This window comes from Leuresthes tenuis, unplaced genomic scaffold (assembly GCF_036924035.1).
Source record: "Leuresthes tenuis unplaced genomic scaffold, fLeuTen1.0.hap1 SCAF_12, whole genome shotgun sequence".
Lineage (NCBI taxonomy): Eukaryota > Metazoa > Chordata > Actinopteri > Atheriniformes > Atherinopsidae > Leuresthes > Leuresthes tenuis.
The window spans coordinates 687289-703480 of record NW_027325366.1 but is presented as its reverse complement, the minus strand read 5'-3'; the positions used below and the strand labels follow the sequence as shown (position 1 = coordinate 703480).

Here is a 16192-nt window from a genome sequence, read left to right as displayed (position 1 = left end):
ATAACAGTCTGGCTACTTTAGCCGTCAGTGTGCCTTCTGGACATTTTTTCATCATTCTCTTGAATGTTTGTACCCCTCTCTCTGCTAACCTATTACTGGCGGCATGGTAGGGTGCAGAGGTCACCTGACGGATACCTTTTTTTTTTCTTTAGGAAGTCTCTGAACTCGGTGCTGGTAAAACAAGTACCATTATCAGACACCAACAACCCAGGCAGTCCATGGTTACTGAAACTTGTTCGCAGGCACTCGATTGTGGCGGCTGAAGTGGCAGATTTCACTGGATACACGTCCATCCACTTTGAATGTGCATCAATGAGCACAAAGAACATTTTGTCCATAAATGGTCCAGCATAATCCACGTGGATACGGCTCCACGGTTTTTCAGGCCAATCCTAAGGATGTAATGGAGTTGGAGCAGGAATGTTGCGGTGCTCTTGACATGTTGTACAGGCCTTTACAGTCTCCTCCCCCTCTTTGTCCGAGAGTACTGAATCTTTGTCTGTCCACGCTTTCACTTGTTAGGCTGTCACCAGTGTGATGTCACAGCTCTACAGCATGAGAACTCTCTCTTCCAGTTCCTCCAATTCCACTTTTTCTGGTAAAGGAAGGCGGCTCAGAGCATCCGCATTGCAGGGATACTTCCCTTCCTTATACACTATCGTGTATTCGTAGGCTCTCAAGGTTACCGCCCACCTTTGGATTCTGGATTAAGTGGAAGATGGGAAGGAGCAAGTGCTATGGGAGGGTCGTTTATGCGCTGTAGGTCCTGATTACAGCAAAAAAAACTACAATTAAGAAAAAAAAAAACGCAGCCCCGGAGCAAAGTCTCACTCAGTGACCCCCGAGGACAACGAAAGACTTAAAGACTTAAGAAAGTTAAAAATCCAGCAAAGACCACAACTTTTTCTTTGTTAAGCCACTTAACTCTGACCTTTGAACCCTTCAGGCAGGAAAAAGGCTCCTAACTCAAGGGATGAACCAGTGTTGTGTCGACACAGAACAGACAACTTAGCAAAGAAGCCATTTTAAACTGGATCTTTAGGCACTTTGTTACCAGCAGCCTGTCACAAAGACACATCATTTGTTCCCATTTCTTTAGCTGCATCTATGAAAAACAGCAAAGAAAACAGTTTGACAGACAGAAAATAGGATTTCTGCAGCAACAAGGTGATTCATGTTTATCCGTATGTCTTCATTCAATCGCTGGTTGTCTAGATGGTGTCCAGCAAACAACGTGGGCTACATAGATAATTGGCAATCTTTCTGGAGAAAACCTGGTCTGATGAGGAGAGACGGCATCCATCCCACTTTGGAAGGAGCGGCTCTCATTTCTAGAAATATGGACGAATTTATTAGTCATCCAAAAACATGACAACCCAGGGTTGAGACCAGGATGCAGAGTTGTAGTCTGACACACTTCTCTGCTGCCCCCCCCCCCCCCCCCCCCCCTCTTGTGCAAAAAAAATTTAAAACAAAAACTTTAACTGAACAAAAACATCAAACTATTAAATGTGGTTTGTTGAATATTAGATCTCTCCTTTGGAAGTCTCTGTTAGTGAATTATTTGATTTGTGATCATCATATTGATATATTTTTTCTTACAGAAACCTGGCTGCAGCAGGAGGATCATGTTAGCATTAATGAATCAACTCCCTCTGACTATTTAAATGTTCCTCCAACCACAGGCAGAGGAGGAGGATTGGCAGCTATCTTCAGATCAGGGTTACTAATCAGTCCTAGACCCAAGATTAGTTTGAGCTCTTTTGAATCTCTGATTCTCAGTTTTTCCCAAAGTGGAAATCACAAAAACCTCTTGTGTTTGTTGTTGTGTATCGTCCACCTGGCCCTTATTCTGAGGTTCTGTTTGAATTCTCAGAGTTTTTATCCCAGTTAGTGCTGAGTACAGATAAAGTCATTGTAGTGGGTGACTTTAATATTCATGTAGATGTTGACTTGACTATACGGCTTCTGAGAAGAATTTTACAGGACATCCGACAGGTTCTTACATTAACATCCAATGGCCCCGACATAATGAGGAGCCTGGATGAAAGTGGCTTCATCACAAGAAAGGAAAGGATTTCTTTGACACAAATTCTTGTGTCTTTCTTGATTGAGAGATTTGGAGAGAGGTATGTCAAATAAATATTGTTCATCTGGAGTCATAACCTAAACAAAAGTATTTGAGATTCTGATATTTCAACAATATCTGGACTATAAATTTGTAAAATTATAAAATAAATAGCTTGATCTGTAAACATGTAGACAGTACATTTGTTTACATGATTCCTTTATTTATTTTTTCTATTTATTTACTGTATTTACAGGCCAACTACAAACATTAAGGAATTTCACACGTTCATTGGTGCCTGGCTGATAAATCCAACAGTGGCTATGTGAGTTTATTTTTCCTCGTTCACATGGAAAAGGATGCCGACTTAAACATGCTTTTTAAAACGATCTGAATTCATTTGATAAAAATGGTGTCCTATAAGTGCATTTGTTTATTAACATTACTTGCATGGTATTGGACCACTGGTACAGGACCACACCGTATCTAGGTTTTAAAGGATGTCCTTTTTTGGTTTTGTTGTTTTCAGATTGCGCAGGACTTCGAGGTGATGCATGGTGAGGCAGCACCAAAACTATTTGACACGTGGCTGACAGATTATACTGCGAAGGCTATTGGCCAAAAAAGATGGAAAGCTCCTTTCATTAGATGTGGACGAGATGACACCGGGTACAATTTTGCATACTAGAAGTTAATGGTTGCCATACCACCATTAACTGTCTATGTAAACACACACACACACCTATAGTTTACCAATATTATAATCACAAACTGGAAATCTGTTATATTGCTGAGGATTCACTTTCACCATGACACTCACTTTGTCCATCTTTGTTTGTGTTTTTCTTAGATTGGAACAAATATGGTGGAGTTTCTCCAGCGAGACAGGCCCTTCCCCTCTGTCCTGGCCCTGGGAGAGCCTCAGGATTGTGCATCACAGTCATTTGTAATCTTTGCAGATCAGGCACTCTCTCAGGCAACACTGTTAGCGGCAGTCGATGTATGCTTTAAGTCATTCTATGTCTTTGACATGAACTACCCAAAGGCGTGTTCTCCTGCCTGGGAGTCTTTGCAACAATCTGTATATCAGATAAAGGGACCGGAGTCGACACCAGTGACATTTTTCCAATACTGCATTGCTAAACTGCAGACTGTAGTTTCAGTGAACTGTCAAATTGTGTGGAAAATAAAGACATTGTAAAAACCTTTTTTTTTGTCTTTTATCAATTTTTTTGTAGGTATATTTTAATGGAGTAATAATCTATTTAATTCTGATAAGTCGCAATCCTAATATTCAATATATGATAGAGATATTTTTAATCCAACTACTGGGTTAATTTTTTTGAACCAGTAATTGGGTTAAAGGTAACTCAGTGTTGTAGTTAGCGTAACTCAACCCAAAAGTTGGGTCGAAAAATATTAACCCATTAAAAAAATGGGTTTGTCCTTATTCAACACCGCAGTTGGGTTAAAATTGGGTAATTTTTCTTAACTCAACTGTTTTCAGTGTGCACATTGATTGTGTAATGCTCAGCTATCTGTATAAACTGTTCTTTAGCACAACTATTAAGAAACACCTCAGAGGGCGTATCAAAAAACTCCGACAAGGAAGCCATAGCAGACCAAACAGAACGCAAACAGAAATAGTATCCCCCCTACCTGCTTAGCCCAAAATCTTACTATAATCACCCCCCCGTCTTCATGCAGCTTGCGGTGGGTAATTACGCACTGAAAACCAGCGGGTCTGAGAGGTCACCCGAAAGCAGGCCACCACGCAGAATCCCACGGACGTGCTCCCGAGACAACCGTCCATAGACAGCTGACACTAACCACGTTGCCACAACACCATACAAAGAAAGAAAAACAACGTGACCCAAAGGGGAGACGCCACTACAGCTTAACAGGAAAACTGCAAACACAGCGCCTCGGGGCGGCAACACTTACCTTCTCTTTGGACCACGCACAGCCGACTTTCCCAAGAGAGAAAAACAAAGGAAAAAATCCAAAACTAATCCAAACGCTTCCACAGATACCAAACCTTCAAAGTCCAGCACGACTCCCAAAACTTCCAGCAATACGGAGACAAAACGGCGATCACCACCTGACCAAACGCGCACCAGGCTCTCATCAGCTTATCAATGAGTAAAGCAAAGACACGTGTGGCAAAAAAATCTACACCCCCAATTATCCAACAAATCACCGACCACGAACGGACCCCATTTGTCACAACCTGGATCTTTGGGCCATGACCGGAGTTGCACTAGTTTTAGAAGGTTTAACTAATTTATTTAACCAACAGAAAAACGAAAAAAACGAACAAACATTCCAAATGGGATGTGAACTTCAGTATTATCAGTGGTGTAGGATGTGCATGAGTGTAAAATGTAGTGGATGTGTGTTGTCAAGTGCATATAACTGAAAGGAAAATTAATGGTTCAAGGGGAACTCCGGTATTCTTAAACCTAGACCTTACCAAGGCATTATCTGTCTTTATTTCACCAATACTTTAAGACGAATGAATGAACGAACGTGTACTATAGCTCTGTTAGCTCATAGCTCTGTTAGCTCATAGCTGCTGTGTTGTTGTTATCGGCAGCTATGGGGGGGCTTATAGAGGGCTTTCTACACACTCGTCTATGCGCTGCTGCAGCACAGCTCATTCACTCCGTGCTCTGTGACAGTCGGATAATGTAGTTTGCTACTGATAGTTTTGTGCAACATGGCAGGATATTTATCAGATTTTGACGATGTGAACGACAACTTCGAGTACGATGGACGTCCTTACCGGTGTTCCGTCGAGCCGCTGTTCCCCTCAGATACTGTTCTCCCTGTGTTAAAGTGGGGGAACGGTATCTGACAGCCAAATAACACCCGTCAGATACTGTTCCCCCTGTGTTAAAGTGAGGAAACGCATCCTGACGGCCAAATAACACCCGTCAGATACTGTTCCCCCTGTGTTAAAGTGAGGAAACGCATCCTGACGGCCAAATAACACCCATCAGATACTGTTCCCCCTGTGATAAAGTGAGGAAACGCATCCTGACGGCCAAATAACACCCGTCAGATACTGTTCCCCCTGTGTTAAAGTGAGGAAACGCATCCTGATGGCCAAATAACACCCGTCAGATACTGTTCCCCCTGTGATAAAGTGGGAGAACGGTATCTGATGGCTTTATTTCACTCGTCAGATACTGTTCCCCCTGTGTTAAAGTGGGGGAACGGTATCTGATGGCTTTATTTCACTCGTCAGATACTGTTCCCCCTGTGATAAAGTGAGGAAACGCATCCTGACGGCCAAATAACACGTGCAACACTGTTTGCTTTTTCACAAGAGCAGAGAAGAGCGCACCGTTCCCAGCGTCACTGCAGTACCGGGTCGATGCTTAGAGTGAACGGAGCAAGCTCCTTTTTCAACTCCTGTTCCTAAAAATCCATTTAATATGTAGTCCTCGTATAGAGGACATATCAGATATTAAACTGATAAGAACAGATACTACACTTGATCTTAGCCAAAAGGCCGAGAAGCGATAACTGTCCACTGGTTCACGTCCGAGGGCCCTTCCTGGCACAATGCGCACTTGTCGCGGTGTTCTTTTTATGGCCATAGGTGGCCAGAGAGTCACTTTGCACGTCCGCCCACCCGCTGCACTGAGCACTCTTCAGCCCTTTTAAATGGTATAACTTTGCACTCCCGTGAGCACAATTCAAGCAACATCGGCACAGTCACAACAAGTAAGGCGACTCTACTCAGGGAAGTCACTCTGCACAGGAACAAGATTTCTTTTGCACAGTCAGAAAGGGCTTCACCCACAAAGGTAAAGGTAAAGGTAAAGGTAAAGCCTGCCAAAAATAGAAACAACTCATTAGTGCTGCTCTCCACGGAAGTCTTTAGTAAAAGGCGAAAGACTTGTACGTTATGAAGAGAAACCAGAGTACGATTATCCGTCACTGCGGGAGCAGGGCACCAGGCCAGTTGTTATAGCCACCTTCCCCATGGTGAGCTTTGCTTGGTTGAGACGCTTGCTCCCCCTTGCTCCTCGGCTGACCAAGTAGGAACAATCGGGCCCTATTCGATGGCTGCCTTGTCTTTTACTCTGTGCAAAAGACAAGGCAGCCACAAACACCACGGGAAACACCGTATTGAGGCTTTGTTCTGAGCGCTCATTCGGTGTCGCGTTTCTTTCAAGCAATTCTCCCGGTTAGCCCGCACTCGGCTCGGCAGTTGTCAGGTGAGGTCATACAGTGCAGTCACTCTAGGCAGGTGGGCATTGCCTTAGAGATGGGGAGGAACAAAATGAAAAAAGAGGACATGTGACCACTGAAGTGGATCTTTAGCAAGGTTTGCCAAATGCTGCAGCATGTCTGCACTGGAGATATGCAGCCGTGAGGGTTTGCCTCAACTGAGAAATTTCCCAGTGTGGGTGGGTGTGGCTTTAGAGATGGGGAGGAGGGGAAGGAAATACATTTGTGCTGCAAGTTCCTTGGTTGTTTAAAAGAAGAAGTCATCAGAAAGATAATGAAAAGCCTTACTGTTTAATCTGCAAACATTTTAGTTTCGGGGTAGCTGCTGCTGCTGGCATGGCACACCAGACAGTTGAAGTTGCAGCACCGTCCGGCCGAGTGAGGCACCTGGGAAAGAGGTATCAGCCTCTGACATTTCCAACTCATACTTACCTGGCTGGAGAGACACCATGATCAAGAAGGTGGTTCACTCAAGGCGAGGCTCAGTCATTGCACACCGACTGTACTGACCCTTGCGAATTCCCCAAATGTGGGAATCTCGACTGCATAATTTCTGCTAGTGGGGGACTGCGTTCGCGCTTTCCCCTGATTTGGCTGTTTAACATGAATATTTCTAGTCTACATTACCCTTTTTTGACCTTGTGTCACTGTTTTAGCAACACCTTGCCATCTTTAAAATGGATGTTTAGTAAGGTACGCTGAATGCTGCAGCATGTCTACACAACAGATATGCAGCTGCGCAGTTGTCAGGTGAGGTCATACAGTGCAGTCACCCCAGGCAGGTGGGCATTGCCTTAGAGATGGGGAGGAACAAAATGAAAAAAGAGGACATGTGACCACTGAAGTGGATGTTTAGCAAGGTTTGCCAAATGCTGCAGCATTTCGGCACTGGAGATATGCAGCCGCTCAGCCGTGAGGGTTTGCCTCAACTGAGAAATTTCCCAGTGTGGGTGTGGCTTTAGAGATGGGGAGGAGGGGAAAGAAATACATTTGTGCTGCAAGTTCCTTGGTTGTTTAAAAGAAGAAGTTATCAGAAAGATAATGAAAAGCCTTACTGTTTTAATCTGCAAACGTTTTAGTTTCAGGGTAGCTGCTGCTGCTGGCATGGCACATTAGACAGTTGAAGTTGCAGCACCGTCCGGCCGAGTGAGGCACCTGGGAAAGAGGTATCAGCCTCTGACATTTCCAGCTCATACTTACCTGGCAGGAGAGACACCATGATCAAGAAGGTGGTTCATTCAAGGTGAGGCTCAGTCATTGCACACCGACTGTACTGACCCTTGCGAATTCCCCAAATGTGGGAATCTCGACTGCATAATTTCTGGTAGTGGGGGACTGCGTTCGCGCTTTCCCCTGATTTGGCTGTTTAACATGAATATTTCTGATCTACATTACCCTTTTTTGACCTTGTGTCACTGTTTTATAACACCTTGCCATTTTTAAAATGGATGATTAATAAGGTACGCTGAAGGTTTGCCAAATGCTGCTATATGATAGCCGATAAAGAGACTGCTAACGTCACACAGGAAACCAACTTACTGCTGCTAAAGGTGCTTCTTCAAAGGTGCTCCAGAGCTTCACTGTCGCACCACTCTTCTGGGTTTTGTTTCAGTCATTAGAAGCCAAACTATTGCTTTTATAGGTTACTTTTAATCAAAGTTTAAGCCTCTAATGATGGAGAGCAGTTCATTCAGTCCTGACTAGAACCAGAAAATATCACCATATTAGTCCAGTGCTCAGGTCTCTGCACTGGCTTTCTGTCGCTCAGAGAATAGACTTTAAAACAGTTCTATTTAGCTGTGCACATGACAACTGAAAGTATTTTATTTGCACTCTTCGCTTTTAATTTAATTAATTAGTTATTTTCTATCTTTTATGGAATTATTTTATTGGCCTTCTTGTGATTTTATGTAGCTGTAAAGCAATTTTGTTTACGAATTGTGCTCTACAAATAAACTTGCCTTGCCTTTCCTCAACCTAAAAGGAGCTTTCCATTTGTGGGGCTTCTGCAGGCCCCTCCCCGTCTTCTGCCTCACCTGACTGCTGTCCACCATTCAGGGGTTTTGGTGGTAAATTTGAATTTCCCAGCCTAGCTGTTTTAAATAGCTCATCAACTGCCTCTGACTGCCCTCCATTTCCACCTCCTTCCTGTATTTTTAGGGATTTCAACTTGTTGGCAAAAGATTTTGGGCAATCTCTGAAGAGGTGGTTTTATTCTCCACAGAGATTGCACTTTCTGCCATTCGTACACTCTTCGATGGTGTGACCAATTTCTCTACATTTGCGACAAAATACCTTTGTGCAGGCGTCCAACAGATGCCCATGCTCCCCACACGGCAGAGTTTCGGCTGTCCCTGGTAGTGGATGTAGCCTCTGTTTTTCTCCAAGACAATCATGGGTGGGAGATGTTTCAGGCCCTAGAAGCCCTGGGGTTCTTGCCATTGTTGGATGGGGACCCTCCAGGTGCAATTCCAAATGCCATTGCAGTATTTCAACCTGCAATGAGCAAGAAAGCAAAAACAACCAAAAACATTTTGATGAAGAATTTTAACTACAATATAGTTGGAAAACTTTAATCAAGCACAAAAATACCTCTTAAGCACAGGTTCTTAATGCCAAAGCATGCACAAAATCAACGACATAGAGAAGGCAATCATAGTCTTAACCAAAAGATAGAGAAACAACAAATAAGAATCTACTTGGCTCTACTCTACTCCGAGAAGTCACTCTGCACAGGAACAAGATTTCTTTTGCACAGACAGAAAGGGCTTCACCCGCAAAGGTAAAGCCTGCCAAAAATAGAAACAACTCATTAGTGCTGCTCTCCACGGAAGTCTTTAGTAAAAGGCGAAAGACTTGTACGTTATGAAGAGAAACCAGAGTACGATTATCCGTCACTGCGGGAGCAGGGCACCAGGCCAGTTGGCATAGCCACCTTCCCCATGGTGAGCTTTGCTTGGTTGAGACGCTTGCTCCCCCTTGCTCCTCGGCTGACCAAGTAGGAACAATCGGGCCCTATTCGATAGCTGCCTTGTCTTTTACTTTGTGCAAAAGACAAGGCAGCCACAAACACCACGGGAAACACCGTATTGAGGCTTTGTTCTGAGCGCTCATTCGGTGTCGCGTTTCTTTCAAGCAATTCTCCCGGTTAGCCCGCACTCGGCTCGCTCCCAGTGCCGCGTTAAAGTCTGCCTCTCATTCACTCCCTTTTCTCAGCAGACTAAAAGAAAATTTCATCTTGGGCTCCCTGAAACTTCCATCCTGCACCACTGTTTGCTTTTTCACAAGAGCAGAGAAGAGCGCACCGTTCCCAGCGGCACTTCAGTACCGGGTCGATGCTTGGAGTGAACGGAGCAAGCTCCTTTTTCAACTCCTGTTCCTAAAAATCCATTTAATATGTAGTCCTCGTATAGAGGACATATCAGATATTAAACTGATAAGAACAGATACTACACTTGATCTTAGCCAAAAGGCCGAGAAGCGATAACTGTCCACTGGTTCACGTCCGAGGGTCCTTCCAGGCACAATGCGCACTTGTCGCGGTGTTCTTTTTATGGCCATAGGTGGCCAGAGAGTCACTGAGCACTCTTCAGCCCTTTTAAATGGTATAACTTTGCACTCCCGCGAGCACCATTCAAGCAACATCGGCACAGTCACAACAAGTAAGGCGACTCTACTCAGGGAAGTCACTCTGCACAGGAACAAGATTTCTTTTGCACAGACAGAAAGGGCTTCACCCGCAAAGGTAAAGCCTTCCAAAAATAGAAACAACTCATTAGTGCTGCTCTCCACGGAAGCCTTTAGTAAAAGGCGAAAGACTTGTACGTTATGAAGAGAAACCAGAGTAAGATTATCCGTCACTGCGGGAGCAGGACACCAGGCCAGTTGGCATAGCCACCTTCCCCATGATGAGCTTTGCTTGGTTGAAACGCTTGCTCCCCCTTGCTCCCCGGCTGACCGAGTAGGAACAATCGGGCCCTATTCGATGGCTGCCTTGTCTTTTACTCTGTGCAAAAGATAAGACAGCCACAAACACCACGGGAAACACCGTATTGAGGCTTTGTGCTGAGCGCTCATTCGGTGTCGCGTTTCTTTCAAGCAATTCTCCCGGTTAGCCCGCACTCGGCTCACTCCCAGAGCCGTGTGAAAGTCTGCCTCGCATTCACTCCCTTTTCTCAGCAGACTAAAAGAAACTTCCATCCTGCACCACTGTTTGCTTTTTCACAAGAGCAGAGAAGAGCGCACCGTTCCCAGCGGCACTGCAGTACCGGGTCGATGCTTGGAGTGAACGGAGCAAGCTCCTTTTTCAACTCATGTTCCTAAAAATCCATTTAATATGTAGTCCTCGTATAGAGGACATATCAGATATTAAACTGATAAGAACAGATACCACACTTGATCTTAGCCAAAAGGCCGAGAAGCGATAACTGTCCACTGGTTCACGTCCGAGGGCCCTTCCTGGCACAATGCGCACTTGTCGCGGTGTTCTTTTTATGGCCATAGGTGGCCAGAGAGTCACTTTGCACCTCCGCCCACCCGCTGCACTGAGCACTCTTCAGCCCTTTTAAATGGTATAACTTTGCACTCCCGCGAGCACCATTCAAGCAACATCGGCACAGTCACAACAAGTAAGGCGACTCTACTCAGGGAAGTCACTCTGCACAGGAACAAGATTTCTTTTGCACAGACAGAAAGGGCTTCACCCGTAAAAGTAAAGCCTGCCAAAAATAGAAACAACTCATTAGTGCTGCTCTCCACGGAAGTCTTTAGTAAAAGGCGAATGACTTGTACGTTATGAAGAGAAACCAGAGTACGATTATCCGTCACTGCGGGAGCAGGGCACCAGGCCAGTTGGCATAGCCACCTTCCCCATGGTGAGCTTTGCTTGGTTGAGACGCTTGCTCCCCCTTGCTCCTCGGCTGACCAAGTAGGAACAATCGGGCCCTATTCGATGGCTGCCTTGTTTTTTACTCTGTGCAAAAGACAAGGCAGCCACAAACACCACGGGAAACACAGTATTGAGGCTTTGTTCTGAGCGCTCATTCGGTGTCGCGTTTCTTTCAAGCAATTCTCCCGGTTAGCCCGCACTCGGCTTGCTCCCAGAGCCGTGTTAAAGTCTGCCTCGCATTCACTCCCTTTTCTCAGCAGACTAAAAGAAAATTTCATCTTGGGCTCCCTGAAACTTCCATCCTGCACCACTGTTTGCTTTTTCACAAGAGCAGAGAAGAGTGCACCGTTCCCAGCGGCACTGCAGTACCGGGTCGATGCTTGGAGTGAACGGAGCAAGCTCCTTTTTCAACTCCTGTTCCTAAAAATCCATTTAATATGTAGTCCTCGTTAGAGGACATATCAGATATTAAACTGATAAGAACAGATACTACACTTGATCTTAGCCAAAAGGCCGAGAAGCGATAACTGTCCACTGGTTCACGTCAAAGGGCCCTTCCTGGCACAATGCGCACTTGTCGCGGTGTTCTTTTTATGGCCATAGGTGGCCAGAGAGTCACTTTGCACCTCCGCCCACCCGCTGCACTGAGCACTCTTCAGCCCTTTTAAATGGTATAACTTTGCACTCCCGCGAGCACCATTCAAGCAACATCGGCACAGTCACAACAAGTAAGGCGACTCTACTCAGGGAAGTCACTGTGCACAGGAAAAAGATTTCTTTTGCACAGACAGAAAGGGCTTCACCTGCAAAGGTAGAGCCTGCCAAAAATAGAAACAACTCATTAGTGCTGCTCTCCACGGAAGTCTTTAGTAAAAGGCGAAAGACTTGTACGTTATGAAGAGAAACCAGAGTACGATTATCCGTCACTGCGGGAGCAGGGCACCAGGCCAGTTGGCATAGCCACCTTCCCCATGGTGAGCTTTGCTTGGTTGAGACGCTTGCTCCCCCTTGCTCCTCGGCTGACCAAGTAGGAACAATCGGGCCCTATTCGATTGCTGCCTTTTTTTTTACTCTGTGCAAAAGACAAGGCAGCCACAAACACCACGGGAAACACCGTATTGAGGCTTTGTTCTGAACGCTCATTCGGTGTCGCGTTTCTTTCAAGCAATTCTCCCGGTTAGCCCGCACTCGGCTCGCTCCCAGAGCCGTGCTAAAGTCTGCCTCGCATTCACTCCCTTTTCTCAGCAGACTAAAAGTAACTTCCATCCTGCACCACTGTTTGCTTTTTCCACAAGAGCAGAGAAGAGCGCACCGTTCCCAGCGGCACTGCAGTACCGGGTCGATGCTTGGAGTGAAAGGAGCAAGCTCCTTTTTCAACTCCTGTTCCTAAAAATCCATTTAATATGTAGTCCTCGTATAGAGGACATATCAGATATTAAACTGATAAGAACAGATACTACACTTGATCTTAGCCAAAAGGCCGAGAAGCGATAACTGTCCACTGGTTCACGTCCGAGGGCCCTTCCTGATACAATGCGCACTTGTCGCGGTGTTCTTTTTATAGCCATAGGTGGCCAGAGAGTCACTTTGCACCTCCGCCCACCCGCTGCACTGAGCACTCTTCAGCCCTTTTAAATGGTATAACTTTGCACTCCCGCGAGCACCATTCAAGCAACATCGGCACAGTCACAACAAGTAAGGCGACTCTACTCAGGGAAGTCACTCTGCACAGGAACAAGATTTCTTTTGCACAGACAGAAAGGGCTTCACCCGCAAAGGTAAAGCCTGCCAAAAATAGAAACAACTCATTAGTGCTGCTCTCCACGGAAGTCTTTAGTAAAAGGCGAAAGACTTGTACGTTATGAAGAGAAACCAGAGTACGATTATCCGTCAGTGCGGGAGCAGGGCACCAGGCCAATTGGCATAGCCACCTTCCCCATGGTGAGCTTTGCTTGGTTGAGACGCTTGCTCCCCCTTGCTCCTCGGCTGACCAAGTAGGAACAATCGGGCCCTATTCGATGGCTGCCTTGTTTTTTACTCTGTGCAAAAGACAAGGCAGCCACAAACACCACGGGAAACACCGTATTGAGGCTTTGTTCTGAGCGCTCATTCGGTGTCGCGTTTCTTTCAAGCAATTCTCCCGGTTAGCCCGCACTGGGCTTGCTCCCAGAGCCGTGTTAAAGTCTGCCTCGCATTCACTCACTTTTCTCAGCAGACTAAAAGAAACTTCCATCCTGCACCACTGTTTGCTTTTTCACAAGAGCAGAGAAGAGCGCACCGTTCCCAGCGGCACTGCAGTACCGGGTCGATGCTTGGAATGAACGGAGCAAGCTCCCTTTTCAACTCCTGTTCCTAAAAATCAATTTAATATGTAGTCCTCATATAGAGGACATATCAGATATTAAACTGATAAGAACAGATACTACACTTGATCTTAGCCAAAAGGCCGAGAAGCGATAACTGTCCACTGGTTCACGTCCGAGGGCCCTTCCTGGCACAATGCGCACTTGTCGCGGTGTTCTTTTTATGGCCATAGGTGGCCAGAGAGTCACATTGCACCTCCGCTGAACTGAGCACTCTTCAGCCCTTTTAAATGGTATAACTTTGCACTCCCGCGAGCACCATTCAAGCAACATCGGCACAGTCACAACAAGTAAGGCGACTCTACTCAGGGAAGTCACTCTGCACAGGAACAAGATTTCTTTTGCACAGACAGAAAGGGCTTCACCCGCAAAGGTAAAGCCTGCCAAAAATAGAAACAACTCATTAGTGCTGCTCTCCACGGAAGTCTTTAGTAAAAGGCGAAAGACTTGTACGTTATGAAGAGAAACCAGAGTACGATTATCCGTCACTGCGGGAGCAGGGCACCAGGCCAGTTGGCATAGCCACCTTCCCCATGGTGAGCTTTGCTTGGTTGAGACGCTTGCTCCCCCTTGCTCCTCGGCTGACCAAGTAGGAACAATCGGCCCCTATTCAGGTGAGGTCATACAGTGCAGTCACCTCAGGCAGGTGGGCATTGTCTTAGAGATGGGGAGGAACAAAATGAAAAAAGAGGACATGTGACCACTGAAGTGGATGTTTAGCAAGGTTTGCCAAATGCTGCAGCATGTCTGCACTACAGATATGCAGCTGCCCAGCCTTGAGGGTTTGCCTCAACTGAGAAATTTCCCAGTGTGGGTGTGGCTTTAGAGATGGGGAGGAGGGGAAAGAAATACATTTGTGCTGCAAGTTCCTTGGTTGTTTAAAAGAAGAAGTGATCAGAAAGATAATGAAAAGCCTTACTGTTTTAATCTGCAAACATTTTAGTTTCGGGGTAGCGGCTGCTGCTGGCATGGCACACCAGACAGGACGGTGCCACTTCAAGGCAGCACCGTCTGGCCGAGTGAGGCACCTGGGAAAGAGGTATCAGCCTCTGACATCTCCAACTCATACTTACCTGGCAGGAGAGACACCATGATCAAGAAGGTGGTTCACTCAAGGCGAGGCTCAGTCATTGCACTCCGACTGTACTGACCCTTGCGAATTCCCCAAATGTGGGAATCTCGACTGCATAATTTCTGGTAGTGGGGGACTGCGTTCGCGCTTTCCCCTGATTTGGCTGTTTAACATGAATATTTCTGGTCTACGTTACCCTTTTTTGACCTTGTGTCACCGTTTTATAACACCTTGCCATCTTTAAAATGGATGTTTAGTAAGGTACGCTGAATGCTGCAGTATGTCGACACAACAGATATGCAGCTGCGCAACCCTTTCTCTACCTTAAATTTAAACTTAAATTTAAATATCTAAAATAAATAAGAGGACTCATTAAATGGTCATAAAGAGTACAAAAGAATATTTATATTTATGTTTTTTTTTAAAATGACACTTTTAATATTGAGGGATCTGTATGATTACAAATGCTTCGCGCCGTTATGTTCTTATTTCCCACATTGTTCCTGACATATAAATGCACCATTGTCCGGTTAAAGCAGTCAGCACGAGGCACCTGCAAAGTGAATAACAGCGAAGGGAGTATTTAACGTCAAAGTAATGTGAGTAAACACATATTTCAGAGGCTTGAATTAGAGGCATACTATGAGTGGAGACTTTATAAAAGTAGTTTTAACTTGTGTGCCCGCGTTGGAGCGGCAACTCGGCTAACATCAATGTTAGACATTTAAACGTGGTTAGCAAAATGACGTTTTTGCTGCAGCCTAACAGAGCAAATTAACAAAGTTTTTACAGATAGGAGCCACTTTCAAAATGATTATAGAATTTCAATGCTTCATGCTTCCCACAGCAGAAAGCCAGTACTTTAGTCAGATTGGAGTCTTGTCTCCAGCGTTTTTCTCAGGTGTTCAGGAGCTTTGAGTGCTACCAAATTGATGACAGGTGATGTAAAATAATAATAATAATAATAATAATAATAATAATAATAATATAAAACACGGAAATATTTTTACTTTGGTATTGAAATGTTTTTGAAATATGGTCAACATAGATATGTTTTCATTGTGTTTTTACATAAAGCATGGAATAATATTCAGGTTAGAAAGTTTGGTTACACATATTTACAATTTGTTGTGAAGTTAACCTGTCAGGTGGTTTTTGCATAAATGTGTGAGATTCTGTGACTGATTTAATCCAGCAACTATGACGTCATCTCAGCTGGTTTCAGCCAGGACAGGGAGCGGTCCGTTACAGGGCCACACATAGGGCCACACACAGGCAGACACACAGGGCCACACATAGGGCCCCACATAGGCAGACACACAGGGCCACACATAGGGCCACACACAGGGCCACACATAGGGCCACACACAGGGCCACACATAGGCAGACACACAGGGCCACACATAGGCAGACACACAGGGCCACACACAGGGCCACACACAGGGCCACACATAGGCAGACACACAGGGCCACACATAGGCAGACACACAGGGCCACAATAATGCAAACTCGCTTCTAAGGTCATTTTAGAATCTGTTTTGGGATGTAGAAATGGAAAT

The 16192-nt window shown here is 45.3% G+C and overlaps 16 non-coding genes across 16 annotated transcripts; 3 read left to right on the top strand and 13 right to left on the bottom strand.

Annotated features, from left to right (window-relative positions):
* Window positions 1-5406: 5406 nt before the first annotated feature.
* On the bottom strand, window positions 5407-5597 carry LOC140320236 (U2 spliceosomal RNA). The gene has a single exon (XR_011918103.1). It is a non-coding gene; the product is annotated as a U2 spliceosomal RNA (small nuclear RNA).
* A 295-nt stretch (window positions 5598-5892) lies between these two features.
* On the bottom strand, window positions 5893-6004 carry LOC140265727 (U5 spliceosomal RNA). The gene has a single exon (XR_011906425.1). It is a non-coding gene; the product is annotated as a U5 spliceosomal RNA (small nuclear RNA).
* A 730-nt stretch (window positions 6005-6734) lies between these two features.
* Window positions 6735-6898, top strand: LOC140265707 (U1 spliceosomal RNA). The gene has a single exon (XR_011906407.1). It is a non-coding gene; the product is annotated as a U1 spliceosomal RNA (small nuclear RNA).
* A 604-nt stretch (window positions 6899-7502) lies between these two features.
* Window positions 7503-7666, top strand: LOC140320606 (U1 spliceosomal RNA). Its single transcript, XR_011918438.1, has one exon. It is a non-coding gene; the product is annotated as a U1 spliceosomal RNA (small nuclear RNA).
* A 1415-nt stretch (window positions 7667-9081) lies between these two features.
* LOC140320864 (U5 spliceosomal RNA) lies at window positions 9082-9195 on the bottom strand. Its single transcript, XR_011918639.1, has one exon. It is a non-coding gene; the product is annotated as a U5 spliceosomal RNA (small nuclear RNA).
* Window positions 9196-9604: 409 nt separating this feature from the next.
* Window positions 9605-9795, bottom strand: LOC140320189 (U2 spliceosomal RNA). The gene has a single exon (XR_011918060.1). It is a non-coding gene; the product is annotated as a U2 spliceosomal RNA (small nuclear RNA).
* Window positions 9796-10045: 250 nt separating this feature from the next.
* Window positions 10046-10158, bottom strand: LOC140265749 (U5 spliceosomal RNA). The gene has a single exon (XR_011906445.1). It is a non-coding gene; the product is annotated as a U5 spliceosomal RNA (small nuclear RNA).
* A 386-nt stretch (window positions 10159-10544) lies between these two features.
* LOC140320419 (U2 spliceosomal RNA) lies at window positions 10545-10735 on the bottom strand. Its single transcript, XR_011918270.1, has one exon. It is a non-coding gene; the product is annotated as a U2 spliceosomal RNA (small nuclear RNA).
* A 275-nt stretch (window positions 10736-11010) lies between these two features.
* On the bottom strand, window positions 11011-11124 carry LOC140265968 (U5 spliceosomal RNA). The gene has a single exon (XR_011906645.1). It is a non-coding gene; the product is annotated as a U5 spliceosomal RNA (small nuclear RNA).
* Window positions 11125-11533: 409 nt separating this feature from the next.
* On the bottom strand, window positions 11534-11723 carry LOC140266248 (U2 spliceosomal RNA). The gene has a single exon (XR_011906894.1). It is a non-coding gene; the product is annotated as a U2 spliceosomal RNA (small nuclear RNA).
* A 275-nt stretch (window positions 11724-11998) lies between these two features.
* On the bottom strand, window positions 11999-12112 carry LOC140320709 (U5 spliceosomal RNA). The gene has a single exon (XR_011918498.1). It is a non-coding gene; the product is annotated as a U5 spliceosomal RNA (small nuclear RNA).
* A 387-nt stretch (window positions 12113-12499) lies between these two features.
* LOC140266250 (U2 spliceosomal RNA) lies at window positions 12500-12690 on the bottom strand. Its single transcript, XR_011906896.1, has one exon. It is a non-coding gene; the product is annotated as a U2 spliceosomal RNA (small nuclear RNA).
* Window positions 12691-12965: 275 nt separating this feature from the next.
* On the bottom strand, window positions 12966-13079 carry LOC140320862 (U5 spliceosomal RNA). Its single transcript, XR_011918637.1, has one exon. It is a non-coding gene; the product is annotated as a U5 spliceosomal RNA (small nuclear RNA).
* A 386-nt stretch (window positions 13080-13465) lies between these two features.
* LOC140266448 (U2 spliceosomal RNA) lies at window positions 13466-13656 on the bottom strand. Its single transcript, XR_011907078.1, has one exon. It is a non-coding gene; the product is annotated as a U2 spliceosomal RNA (small nuclear RNA).
* A 267-nt stretch (window positions 13657-13923) lies between these two features.
* Window positions 13924-14037, bottom strand: LOC140320861 (U5 spliceosomal RNA). The gene has a single exon (XR_011918636.1). It is a non-coding gene; the product is annotated as a U5 spliceosomal RNA (small nuclear RNA).
* A 589-nt stretch (window positions 14038-14626) lies between these two features.
* Window positions 14627-14790, top strand: LOC140265884 (U1 spliceosomal RNA). The gene has a single exon (XR_011906569.1). It is a non-coding gene; the product is annotated as a U1 spliceosomal RNA (small nuclear RNA).
* The last annotated feature ends 1402 nt before the right edge of the window (window positions 14791-16192 follow it).